The following is a 4995-nucleotide window of genomic DNA, read 5'->3' as shown; positions in this document are numbered from 1 at the left end:
AACCACAGCACGCGCGACCGCTTCCGGCGGCGCGGGCAGTGGCCGTGCCGGGGACGCGGCTTCCGGCGGGCGCGCGCCTCCCTCAAAGGCTTTTGGAACCTCCCGCTCCCGCTACGCACGCGACGTGAGGCCCAAGCCTGGGCGCGCGCTATCGCGGACAAGCTCTGGGGAGTGGGGGTGGGGCGGGGGGCGGGGCGAGCTGTCGGAGCCGCGCGCCGTCAGGGCTGTTTGTCCACAGAAGAAGCGGAGGAGTCTGGGAAAACATGCCCGCCTGGGGGCGGGGCCTAATTTGCATCTCCTGGGAACTCGGGTTAGTTGGGCCCGTCCCCGCCCCCACTGGGAGGACGTGGCCTTCTGCCCCGAGAATATGGGCGGGACCGAGGGAGGGTCTAGCACCGGGTTCGAATCCCAGGGGAGCCAGTCTGATGGGTCAGTGCTCTGGGGTTGCTTCAGTCCTGTCTGACTCTGCGACCCCATGGACTGTAGCCCGCCAGGCTCCTCTGTCCATGGGATTCTCCAGACAAGAACACTGGAGTGGGTTGCCAGGCCCTCCTCCAGGGCATCTTCCCCACCCAGGGATCGAACCCAGGTGTCTTGGGTCTCCTGCATTGGCAGGCGGGTTCTTTACCACTAGCCACCTGGGAAGCCTAATTCCTTCCTTGAAGTCAAGGATCTATCTATCAAAGTACAGCCCAGTGCCTGACACAAAGTGCTTATTGAATAAATTAGTGAAGAAGGTGATCATTTTCTTGCACACTCACTTATTGAAATACTGTCAGACCTGAGTTTTGGTTTGTAAGCATGGATTCCTTTGGCTCCTTCCATGCTTCCCACCCAGTGTGGAGAAGGTCTCCAGCAGAATGAAGGGGGGGGGGGGGGGAGGACAGGTGACACTGGAGACCCCCAGCAGTTGTGCTGTGACCCACTGGCCTGGCCTGCTTTGTAATTACAGGACCAGGTCGCTGTAAGGGGAGCCACAGCGGCGGGGCTGGTGATCCCAGGGCGGGTACTCAAATTCACTAGGTGGTACCACCAGGCTGCAGGTCTGCAAGGGTGTTGGCTGGGAGGAAGGGAGCTGCCTCCAGCTCTGTTTGGACTTGATAACACCAGAGAGCACCAGTGGCAGGAGGGCTGGGCGTGAGGCCCACATGCTACGCTCCAGGGAGCCAGGGGCATGTCCAGACCCACCGGGCCTGCACCTCAGAATACCTGGGAGCTTGAAAGACAGGGAAACCTGGGAACAGTTCAAGTGTCCATCAGAGATGTTGAGTACAGTGTGGCCTGTCACAGGCTGGGTTATTACGAGCTTTAGAAGGGGAAGAGATCCAAACAGATAGGAGGCCATGCATGAACCTTGAGGACACGATGCTGAGTGAAAGAAGCCAGTCACCAAAGCTGAAGACTGCTGCTTGATTCCACTCACAAGAACTAGAGGAGTCAGTTCATGGAGACAGAAAGTGGATGGTGGAACCAGGGACTGGGGGAAGGGGGAGTTGTTTAATGGGCACAAGTTACAGGTTGGCAAGATGATGATGATCTGGACAGCAGTTGGCTGTACAGCAGTCTGAATGTACTCATTACAGAACTGTACACTACAGTTAAAATGGTCAAAAGTCCATCTAGTCAAGGCTATGGTTTTTCCAGTAGTCATGTATGGATGTGAGAGTTGGACTATAAAGAAAGCTGAGAGCACAAGAATTGCTGCTTTTGAACTGTGGTGTTGGAGAAGACTCTTGAGAGTCCCTTGGACTGCAAGGAGGTCAAACCAGTCCATCCTAAAGAATATCAGTCCTGAATATTCATTGAAAGGACTGATGTTGAAGCTGAAACTCCAGTACTTTGGCCACCTGATGCGAAGAACTGACTCATTTGAAAAGACCCTGATGCTGGGAAAGATTGAAGGTGGGAGGAGAAGGGGACGACAGAAGATGAGATGGTTGGACTGGCATCACCGACTCAATGGACATGAGTTTGAATAAACTCCAGGAGTTGGACAGGGAGGCCTGGTGTGCTGCAGTCCATGGGGTCACAGAGTCAGACACGACTAAGCAACTGAACTGAACTGAAAATGGTCAAGTTTATTATGTATATCTTACCACAATAATTTTTTTTGAAAAAGCAGGCCTGGTACCACCCCACCCCAGAGATCCTGATGCAGGCGATGTCGGGTGTGGGCTGGGCATGGGGATTTGTGGGCTTGCAGGTGATTCTCATGCAGCCAGGCTGCGACCTCTGTCCCGCCAGCTTCAGCAACCCTGTCCCCCAGCCCCCTGTCCCCTCATGAGGGCCTGAGCTCCAAGGGATTAAACGGCCTGAGCAGGTGTCACTTCCTGTGTGCGCCTGGCTCTGATGCTGCCCTGGGGATCTTGTCTGTTCTCTAGATAGACCTGAGATCCCTCTGGATCAGAGGCGTCCCACCCCTTCCCCTAACTGCCTGCTGGGCCTGGTGCTCTTGACACCAGCAGGGACTGGAGGTGGCACTGACCCTCGCCCTGGTTGTCAGGGCCCTGAGGTCAGGGAGGCTCAGTGCTGTGCGCATAACACACAGCGGTCCAGCCGGGGCTCAAACCCAGGACTGTCCAGCCCTGCAGCTTCTCCTCAGGCCTCCCCTTCCCAGTAGGGTCCAGAAAGCCCAAAACACCCACCAACACCGGGCTGCGGGTGGATCTACAGACAGAATCATCAGATCATGCAACCACCCTGGGCACAGCCATCCTGAGTGGACGCAGGGCCAGCGCTACCTCTGGCAGAGTGGAGGCTGTCCCTGCCCCTTCCAGGTCCCAGGGGCACGCTAGCGTTTTCCCACCCCCATCGCCTCCTGCTGCCATCTGGCAGCTCAGGGCTGCCCCACAGCCACCCACTCATCTGTGTCCCCAAAATAAAACACCCAATGTCCCCAGATGACGCCTCCTTGAAGTCTGGCCCAATCTTTCTGGAAGGTAGTTTGACATAAAATGTTCGTAATCCGTAACCAGAAATTGTCTGCGCACCCCGGGCGCCCCCTGTCTGCACCGTCGGCCGGGGGACCTGCCCCCCAGCTCACCAGAGGCTCCCCCAGCCCCCACCCCGCCAGCTGGGTGCCTGGGCTCCCTGCCAGCCTCCACCCGCACGTTCTGGGCCCCCATCTCTTCTCACCTTGACTTACAGCTCGGGAGGAGCCGTCTTATCTCTCCGGACAGAGACGTGGCTCCCTTGAAAGCTGTTTCTGTTCAGACAGATGTCTTAATTCCCTCACAAGAGCTCGTCGGGACTTGATATTGAACAAATTGGACTGCTAGGAGATCCAACCAGTCCATCCTAAAGGTGATCAGTCCTGAATATTCATTGGAAGGACTGATGCTGAAGCTGAAACTCCAATACTTTGGCCACCTGATGGGAAGAGCTGACTCATTAGAAAAGACCCTGATGCTGGGAAAGATTGAGGGCAGGAGGAGAGAAGGGGACGACAGAGGATGAGATGGTTGGATGGCATCACCAACTCGATGGACATGGGTTTGGGTGGACTCTGGGAGTTGGTGATGGACAGGGAGGCCTGGCGTGCTGCGGTTCATGGGGTCGCAAAGAGTCAGACACGACTGAGCAACTGAACTGAATTGAACTGAACTGAAATGGTCAGAAGTGACAGCCACTCAGCGTGGTGTGGGTGAGCCAGAGTGGACGCTGACCACGGAGCCTGTGGTCCAGTGAGGGATTGAATAGGGTTCTCCAAAAAGAGGATGCCCCCCTCCTAACCCCTGGGACCTATGAAAGGGACCTGATTGCAGGAAAGGGGTTTTGCAGATGTAGTTAACTTACTGATCTCAGTCATCCTGGATTTAAATCCAACAGGCCTTTGAGTCTGAAACGAAGAGGGAGATTTGAGACTCGGACATGGAGCGAGAAGGCTGTGTGAGCAGACAGAGCCTGGGGGGATGTGGGCCCAAGCTAAGTAAGCCGGGACCACCAGGGGCTGGAAGAGACAGGAAGGGTCCTGCCCGAGAACCTCCATAGGGATCACGGCCCTGACAACACCTTGAGTTCAGACCTCTGCCCCCAAACTGAGCAAGAGCACATTTCTGTTGGTTTCCGAGTGTGTAGTAATTGTCATGGCAGCCACAGGAAGTTCACACCAGGTCGTGGACCAGAATCACAAATCACCCTGGGAGTGAGGGCCAAGGATGGAGTGAGGCTGGGGAACAAGAGGCAAGGTGTCGGGAGTTAACCACAGAGAAAGGCCTCGAAATCAAGGGACCAGGCAGGCAGGAGAGGCCCTTCCTGAACCAAGGAGGGAGGCTCTGTGGGCTGGGGGATGCCGGGTCCTGTACTGTGTCGCTGGGTTTTACCAAGCAGTGTTGTGATCTGACCCAGGTTTGGGCAGGCCACACTGACTGCTTGGGAAATCAAGGAAGAACAGGGTGGGGAACTCCAGAGAGACCCAGGCGACCTTGCCAGCCACGCCACCCAAGGGGACAGTTGAGGGCCTTTGGAGGGCCGCTGCCCCCACATCCAACACTGGGTGGTTGCATGCATCCCTGTGAGCTAAGAGTTTGTCCTGCAAGAGACAGTCAGGTGACAAAACACATAACAGACGTCCCCTAAAGCTGGTTCAAGTCCAAGGAGCCTTTGGTTTGGTCTGGGGATGCAGGGTAGCCAGGGTGTCTGGCTGAGCTGACCTCAGAAGCCTGGCTGCCTGGGACCCAGGAGCCTCTCTGATTGTGTCTCTCTGTCTGTGGTTAACTTCTCACTTTCCCTGCCTCCCACGGAAGCCCCCTGCTCCCTGGCTCACTGCATCCTTCTCAGCCCTCCCTCCCAGGGGATCAGTGATTCTGGGTGTGAGCTTCCTGTGGCCGCCATGACAATTACTACACACTCAGAAACCAACAGAAACATGTTCTTGCTCAGTTTGGGGGCAGAGGTCTGAACTCAAGGTGTCATCAGGGCCATGATCCTTATGGAGGTTCTCGGGCAGGACCCTTTCTGTCTCTTCCAGCTCCTGGTGGTCCCAGCTTCCTTGGC

The sequence above is a fragment of the Odocoileus virginianus genome, unplaced genomic scaffold (genome assembly GCF_023699985.2).
Source record: "Odocoileus virginianus isolate 20LAN1187 ecotype Illinois unplaced genomic scaffold, Ovbor_1.2 Unplaced_Contig_5, whole genome shotgun sequence".
NCBI classification, from domain to species: Eukaryota; Metazoa; Chordata; class Mammalia; order Artiodactyla; family Cervidae; genus Odocoileus; species Odocoileus virginianus.
Note: the sequence above shows the minus strand (reverse complement) of the source record.